The 8,996-nt window shown below is 49.0% G+C and overlaps 1 pseudogene; it reads right to left on the bottom strand.

Annotated features, from left to right (window-relative positions):
- Positions 1-276: 276 nt before the first annotated feature.
- On the bottom strand, positions 277-775 carry Rps23-ps2 (ribosomal protein S23, pseudogene 2; annotated as a pseudogene).
- Positions 776-8,996: the final 8,221 nt, after the last annotated feature.

Below are 8,996 nucleotides of genomic sequence, written 5' to 3'. Positions count from 1 at the left end.
TAAGTACCATGACACAGGCTTCTGTTCTGGGAAGGAAGGAAACAGGGAGAACGGTGTCCCAAACCCTTGCTCTTCCCAGATGGAGAGCCTAGAGTTACTTACAGAAAGGAAGGGCGGGTTCTCCTGGAACGGGGTAAAGGGGTGGTGACTCAGGCTGGGGCATAGGGCGCCCTCTTGTGGCCCATCCTGGGAAGACAGGCTTCCTTATTCTCTAGTACTTAATCATAATGTCATCATTGGCCGGCGGCGTGTATTGCTTTTGTCGAAGACTTTGCATTTTTTTTCTGGATATGAAAATTTATTATTCTGTTTCCATTGTCAAAATTTTATGATCTTGGCCTTTCCTTCTTGCCTTTGTACAGAGCCAAAAGAGACACATTGGCTACTTTAACCACCTTAAAGCGGACTCCAGGAATATCACCCACGGCATGGCCTTTGCGACCAAATCCAGCAACCAGAACTTCATCATTTTCCTCAATGAAGTTCAAGCAACAGTCATTGGGCACGAACGCTGTGATCTTCTTGCCGTGCTTAATGAGCTGCACCCTGACACACTTCCGGATGGCAGAATTTGGCTGTTTGGCTTCAGCCCCTACTTTTTCCAGCACAATTCCCTTTGCGTGAGAGGCACCCCCCCAAACGGATTGGCCTTCAGGGCTGTGCCCAAGTGGGCTTTCTTGTACTGTTTATCATGCCACTTCTCGTCCCGTCGGTGACTGCGGAGCTTCCGGGCAGTACGGAGACCACGACACTTACCCATCTTGCCGGCGCCACGGGCCCGAGAGAAAGCAAGACTTTGCATTTTAAAATGTACTTTCCACCAGTCATGGAGGTGTACACTCTTCATCTCAACATCCGGGAGGCAGAAACAGGCGGATCTCTGTGTGACTTAGCCAGTCCGATCTATAGAATGAGTTCTAGGACAAGCAAGGCTACATAGAGAGATCCTGACTTCAAACAAACAAACAAACAAACAAACAAACACACCTGAACAATCCAAACAAAACAAAATTTTCTTTTTGCCTGTGGCCCAATTTGCCCATTGTCATCAGGTGTTAAAAAGCCTCAGAGGGGTTAAACAGTATTTGTCCTGAATCCATTGTTCTTACGACTTACTGACCCCTCATAGAAATTAGCCCTGAGGTAAGTTTGGGTTTGCTGCTTTAAAAAAAAAAGATGTATTCATTTGTTTGTTTGTTTGTTTGTTCCTTTGTTTGTTTGTTTGTTGTATATGTGTGAGTGCCTTGGTGTATAAATGTCCACCACTTACATTCTGGAGCCCATGGGAGTCAAAGGAGGGTGTTGGGTGGCCTGGATCTGGGGTCACAATGACCTTTCTGAGCTGCCATGTGGGTGGCAAGAACTGAATCTGGGTCCTCTACAAGAGCAACCAGCGTTATTAACTACTAAGCAACCTCTCCAGCCCCACTTGAACTCAGACTCTGGGGTGAGGGGGAGTTTGTGCCCCCAAATTTTTAATTTTTCTTTTTATGTGTATGGGTATTTTGCCTGTTTGTATGAAAACATGAAATAAAGCAAACAAACAAACAAAACAAAAAACAACCAACCAACCAACAACAACAACAAAAACCCACTAAGGACATTGAAGTACCTAAACTCAAGGAAACCAACTAAAAGAGAATTCCAAAGCAAACATCAAAAGTAGGGATCGGGTTGGGGATTTAGCTCAGCGGTAGAGCGCTTGCCTAACAAGCGCAAGGCCCTGGGTTCAGTCCCCAGCTCCAAAGAAAAAAAAAAGAAAGAAAAAAAAAAAGTAGGGATCACATTAGTGAGAAACAGATAATGAAATTAAAATGGGTGACTGGCTATCATGAAGAACCTATTAAAAATTTTAGAACCAGGTGGTGGTGACCCACAACTTTTAATTCCAGCACTTGGGAAGCAGAGGCAGGTAGATCTCTGAGTTTGAGGCTAGCCTGGTCTATAGAGGGAGTTCCAGGACAGCCAGGGCTACACAGAGAAACGCTGTCTTAGAAGGAGGAGGAGGGTTGGGGATTTGGCTCAGTGGTAGAGCCCTTACCTAGGAAGCAGAAGGTCCTGGGTTCAGTCCCCAGCCCCGAAAAAAAAGAAAAAAAGAAAAAAAAAAGAGGAGGAGGAGGAGGAGGAGGAAGAGGGAGAGGGAGAAGAAAAAGAAGAAATGACTTTTATACTAACAGAAGCTTAAAGCTCAATAAAAGGACCTTCATTCTATGTAAAGCCAATGGCAGATTCATGAACCGATGGACCAAGCCTTGCAGGAGTGAACAGGGGATCGTGACAGTTAAAGAATAAGGTTGATAATTTCTCATAAGTCAAGCCTAAGTTCCTAAGTATGTGCCATCCTCCTGCATGCATTTTGCATGGCTCCACGGCATCTCCTGCCTCCCCAAGTTTAGACCTAAATAGAGGGCAAACACTATGCATAACTGGGAAGTCCTGGTCTCCGTGTGGTCCTGCCTATCACTGACCCACCCTTGTCTCAGCACTCGTCTGCCCTGTAAAGCAGTCTGAGAAGTCGTTAGAACTGTGCGACATGGGGCTGGGGATTTAGCTCAGTGGTAGAGCGCTTACCTAGGAAGCACAAGGCCCTGGGTTCAGTCCCCAGCTCCGAAAAAAAGAACCAAAAAAAAAAAAAAAAAAAAAAAAAAAGAACTGTGCAACATGTCTTTCTAGGAGACAAGTTCCTCCTCTACCCAGCACAAGGCTCCAGTCTTTTCCTTCTCCACAGCATGGAATTCTGGGAAACTTAGAGGTCCTTTCATCTTACTTATCTTCAAGCTGACAGCAGGGTCCTCTCCTGCCAGTCAGTGACAGGCACACTACTCCCTCATCTTCTCCTTGGCCAGTCTCTTATCACTGACTTTAGGGTATCACTGGCTAACCCAGAGTAGCCTCCCCATCCTAAGATCCTTAACCCAGTCACATCAGCCAAGAGCCACCAAAGAAGATCACAGATTCTGGGAATCAAACGAGACGTCTTCCCACCTAAGCCTCCCTATTCAAAATGGCCAAAGTAAACGTAAGACATGTTTCTAGTTCCGGGATGGCAAGGAGTGTGTGACAGGCATGATGGCAGATGTACGGAGGCCGGCAGGGGACAGCCACAAGGCTCAGGGGACTCAAGCCCCTCCTGCTGCCAGAGATGGACAGGATGGGTCTCTTCCAACCTCCCCCCCCCCCCCCCCCCCGCCTGGCCTCAAAGAATGGCAAATTTTGATGCCTTCACTGAGTCTAAGGAAGTTGAAGGCCCTGAAGGGTTTGAGAAGAGACACATGAAGGCTGTGGGAGAGGTTTTATAGCAGAGAGCTCCAGGGGTAGCACGCCAGCTCCTGGGTTTGATTGCCAGCATTGCCGCTCCCCACCCCCATGTCTGTTATACATGGACTGACCGGCCTCACTCAGAACCCATCACTTCCGGTGCCCACAAGCTCAGCAACTGTGGATGCAAGTAGGCCGGCTGCAGAAACTTCCACCCCGCCTGGGAACTCTTGATTCCTCCCATCCCACACTTGTGCAACCAATTTTGTGACTCAAGATGCAAACTTCCCATCTTCGGGGTGAGCTTCAGAATGCCTGTGACTAATCTCTCCCATATTATCCCAGGAGGATAATTTGCCTAGAATGAAGTGGGGGCTTCTTCTGTGTCTCATCCTGGATGAGCCAGACAGGGTGCTGAGCTCAGCATTTTTAATCGTCTCAGCGGTACCTTTGGAGATCTGCCGTCGTGATTTCCACCTCTGCCATCGTGATTTTCACCTCCCGAAGGAAGGAGAAAAATGCTCAGTAAGGCTAAGGTACCTATCCACGGTTGGCCCGCTGCCAATCATGGCGGATGGGACTTGTACCAGGGTGGTCTTGTCCTTTGAGTCTGAGGTGCCTCACCAGTCCCTCCGGCCCATTTGAGGATCCAAACTCAGACCCAGTGTTCGTGCAGCATCCCGCAGAGCTTTGAATAGCCATGGCTCTAACTGGGTGGGGAAGGGAGTGCGCCATCTACAGTTCTACGAGGATTTACACTGTCCTCAAGGAACTGGTGAAGAGACATATTCATTAAAAGAAAGCTGGGAAAGAGCGTGGTGGCAGACGCCTTTAAAGCCAGCATTCGGAAGGCGGAAGAAGCAGGCAGATTTCTGTGAGTTCAAGGCTAGTTTGGTGTACACAGAGAGTTCTGGGACAGCCCAGAGTGAGCCCCTGTCTTGAAAAAAAAAAAAAAAAAAGACGGAGGAAACAAACAAACAAGAAAAAACCCTGGAAGAACATATACTGAAATGTCAGCATTGGCGTGAACAGAAGGAGCCGTCTGCCCGCTCTGTACAAAGAGTATGTGCTGCTTTTGTAAGCACAAAAGAAGTAATTAAGACAAGAAGGAGGGGAAGGAGGAGCATGAGTCAGCAGACCTTCTGGGATACCAAGGCAGCTCCCCCAGAGGCTACAGCTCCTCTCCCTGACTACACTTGCTCCCTAACCTGAAAAACCTGCGGCTGGGCCTCGTTCCTGTTCTCTACCTCCTCCCAGCCTCCGAGCCAAGCTACTGCCCATCTCAAAATGTCCCCTCACCCTCCGTACTTCACAGGAAGCCTTCTTGTGAGGCTCCTGTCCCAAACTCCCCAGGACTGTGAGGGACAGAGATTTCAATCACCACCATCTGCCACAGGGACATGGAAGCCAGGGAAAGGCCTGTGATTCCTTGGGGTCAGTCACGGCCTCTGTAGCTCTTTCCCTTTTCTCCCAAGCTCGCTTTAGGAACCTGACTGGAAGCACAATGGGCCTGTTGATGCTTGTTTAACCAATGAAAGAGCAAGGGTGTGCCTTTTCTTTCCCCGGTCCCCTGGCACCCTGACATCTGCTACAGACCCACCCTGATTTCTGTGGCCCTCAGCTAAACTTGGAGTGAGGACTCAGAGGAAAGATCTTTGACTTGGATAAGGATGGTAGGGGAAAGAGGTGGGGGAGGGGTGGGCAGAAAGCATCACATCAGCAAGAACGTCCAGGACAGTAGGTAAGGCAAGAGCTGGGTGGGAACTGTGGGTATGATGGATCAATCACTTAATGCCTTTGGCTTTAAGTTCCATCCCCTAGAAAATGGGTCTCACAGAAATCGCAACCACCTTCTGAATAGTCCCAGGACCAGGTAAGGACTTTTCTACGGCCTTTAGCAAAATACCTGGATAGAATGCACTCTGAGTCTTGTTGTTCTTGACAGGAGCATACTGGTCTGATCAAGCCAGCTCATTTTGTGTGAGCATTTGCCATATGCTGTTTGCCAGAATCCTGTCATGCACCATGGATAGAAAGTAGAAAAAGTTTCCATCACATAGTCCCTCTAGAGACACCAGCCCATAAATCCAGCCATTTTATAAATCCAGAATCCTTTGCGGTTCCCAAAGCCCACGGAGTTCGTGAATGTCGCTGGGGCAGGCACAAGTGGGCAGTGCAAGAGAAGGGCCCTGAGGCCTTTAGGGCTGAGAGAAGACATCTGATCTCAAGCCCAGGTCAAAGGTTGACAGAGGGATGCCCCACAGATGACAGCAGTGAGTAGTTTCAGGCCCAGAAGCAGCCAGGGGAAAAATCTGTCCAGACCTAAGCAGACAGGTCATGTGTAGTAGGGGTCGGAGGCAGGAGTGATATTCAGTTGATTTCTACAAAAGAATCTGAGGTGAGGGAGCTGTGGTGTGGTGAGGAGTAGGGTTGGGGGCGGGGAGGGGGGAGGGGGAGCTGGACGGACCTGAGAGAGTGAAGGCAAAAGATGCAGACACGCCTGGAGGAATTATCTGAATCTCGGTGTCTTTATCTGTCTGGAGATTGATGCCCAGATGCTTAGGTTATCTATATCCCTGTCATCTTCCACCAGGCGTGGGCCAGCTAAGCACAATCCCGCGGGTGGAGTCTGGAAACCCACAGAAGCAGATTGGCTTCCCCATGTCTGTCGGCCAGCCTGGTCTTGTTGCCCTGAGGTGGGGACAGCTACATCGACCAAGTGTCAGACCTATGATGAGCGTCGACTAAGCCAGGTTCCCAAGCTAGAGAGCCCAACCCGTTGTGCTGCGTGAGATGGAAAAAAAAAAAAATGTGGAGGAAGCTGCGTGGGCCCACAGCGTCAGTCTGGCTTCTCTCCACATCGGCAAGAAGAAAGTGCCCAGCAGATGGCAGCAGAGAGCACGTGGCCAGCCTCCAAGGGCTTTGCCACAGAAAAGGAGTCCATGACCTTGGTAGTTATAAACTGAGGCCTGGTGATTTTCAGGCCGTCATTGTCAGGAAAAGGTTTCACAAGGGCGACTACTACGTCAGCATTCTCTCTCTCCTGGGCCCCAGGCAGCTCCACTCCCACCCTTTCCAGGTTCCCCAGGCCGAGGTAGCCTGCGTTTCTTCCTTTGGGGCGGGGCCACCCTTATTGCAGGAGCCACTTAAGTTTGCAGCTGTCAGCACTCCCCGAGGGTGGCAGCTGTTGTCAGCATGTGAAGGGGAGGAGGGGACAGAGGACAGAAGGTCGAAGAGGCCCTAAGGAGAAGGGACCCCCACCTGTCAGGGCAGGGTCACCCTGATCCAGGGCTTAAAAGAGCTGTGGGGGTTCACACTGACATCTCACACAAATCATTCCGGACACACACACTCAGAGACACACAATTGCATGCACTCTCATCGGGCAACTTCCACACAGTAATGCACACGGTTGCACACCCACTTCCACACAGTATGAATGCTCACACTCATCGTGGACACTCAGCACACACACTTACTCTCAGCATACACTAACACACACCCATTCTCCCCCACAACTGTCCAGATATCGACATTCTTCTTTTTTGCTCTCCCATGGGACTGTGTCTTCATGGACGCCATATCGGGACTTTTTCTTTTTTCTGTAAATGCAGAAGTTGGAAACCCCATTCAAGTTGACTCAAACAGATAAGAGAACTGTTGACTGGTCACTTGAAAATCCAGAGGTGTTCCAGCCTCAGGAATGGCTAGGTCCAAAGGCCTGGGTGATGATGTCATTGAGGGTGTAGTAATCTGGTCTTTTGGCCTCACACACACCAGTACTGGGGATTGAACCTAGGGCCTCACACATGCTAGGCCACCACTCTACCACTGAGTGGTATCCCAGCCATTCCTCCACCAAGTTCTCCCTACAGTCATAAAAATAGCCCCCAGCAATTCCAGACTAGCATTAGTGTATCACAGTTTATGCTCCCAGTAGAAAAGATTCCCTTGGGGTTGGGGATTTAGCTCAGTGGTAGAGCGCTGGGTTCGGTCCCCAGCTCTGAAGAAAAGAAAAGAAAAAAAAAAAGAAAGAAGGAGAGAAAGAAAGAAAGAAAGAAAAGATTCCCTTGTCCCTACTCCTAGTGACTTCAACAAACAAACAAACAAGCAAACAAACAAACAGTCTCCCAAATCTCACAGTGGCCTACCTGGATTGTGATCTGATCCTGGATTCTGTCACTGTGACTCAGACACACTAGACCTGGGCACTGTGCCCATCACATGGAGAAGAAAGGCTAGAGTCACTCTACCAGGACCTCGTGTACTCAATCTAGGATGAAGGAGGGGCAGTTCCTCACGAAAAGCAGGTATGCTGCCAAAGGGTCACTACAGTTCCCAAGGTGTTGGTAGGCAAAGAATACCATTTAAGCCAATTCCAGAGTGAGTCGCAGGTAACTCTGAGACAGTAGCAGGACAAGAGTGTCACCTTCAGGTTCACATAGATGTGACGATCACCTGCCTCCAAAGAAAGTCTATCCGGCAGAAAGGTGCCTAGGAGGGAGGCCTCAGGCACTAGGGTGGTACTCGGTCAGCACAGAGAATGGAGAGGCTGTCCCTCTCGAATTTGGGGCTTCTCCCTGAAGTCCTGCTCTGTCTTCTCTCAGCTGTCTCACGCATACATTCCAGTCAGGTACTGGTCAAGGGCAAGCCTCAGACCATCACTATAGTGACAAACCTGATAAGCACACACGTGTTGGCCTTACCAGCAGAAAGCTGTCGGAAATACTATCCACTGAAGAGATTGTCTTTCAGCATCCGTCTCTCATTCCACGGAGAGGGTCTTTGTTGCCTTAGTCAAAATACCCAAAACAGTCGGGGTATGAGGGAGGTGCACCCCTTTAATCCCAGCACTGGGTGGAAGCAGGCAGTTCTAGGCCAGCCATGGGTCTACAGAATGAGTTTCAGGATAGCCAGGGCTACACAGAGAAATCCTGTCCAAAAAAAAAAAAAAAAAAAGAAGAAGAAGAAGAAAGAAGGAAAGAAAGAAAGAAAAAAGAAACAACAAAACATTTCCTGTCTGCTTCTGCCCCACCATAACTGAGTAATTCTAGTCAATGAAATGAGAGAATAACCATCCCAGTCAGATCCCTTGTCTTTTCCTTTGGTCTTTTCTTTCTTTGTCCCTTCATCTTTCTACTGTCTTTGTTTTGATCTTGCTTACCGAATGTGCTGGTAACAGAGGCCATTTTGGACCAGGAGGGCCACACAGAAAAGGAAGGGGCGTGTCCTCTCTGCTCAGGCAAAGCATAGCTACTGTGCCAGCCTTGGCTCACCCAGTTTGCTGCTGGTGGTGTTGGTTTCTTTGTAGTTTGAGACAGGGTTTCTCGGTGTAACACCCCTGGCTGTCCTGGAACTCACTTTGTAGACCAGGCTAGCTTTGAACACAAGATAACTGCTTACCTCTACCTCCAGAGTTCTGACCACCATGCCCAGCCAGTTTTAGATTTTTTTTTTTTTTTAATGGGAGGAAAAAAAAGTAAACGTACCATTTTGGGAGCCATTACTGTTTTGAGCCTCTGCTTCCTGGGGTCAGATCTGATGACATTGATTTCATATTATCTCTCCAACTCGCCACAGGCTCCACCCCCTCCCACCCCTAGTGCACACAGGCCCAAACTGTATATAGTCCCACACCTGGGAGTGGTGCTTACAAAAGAAAGATGTTTCCTCCTGTTCACTCATCAGCCTGCACACAAGCAGACTTCTCTCTTTCTAGAGAACCGACAAAGGGTTTG

This window comes from Rattus norvegicus, chromosome 18 (genome assembly GCF_036323735.1).
Source record: "Rattus norvegicus strain BN/NHsdMcwi chromosome 18, GRCr8, whole genome shotgun sequence".
Lineage (NCBI taxonomy): Eukaryota > Metazoa > Chordata > Mammalia > Rodentia > Muridae > Rattus > Rattus norvegicus.
This window is presented reverse-complemented; position numbering and strand designations above follow the sequence as displayed.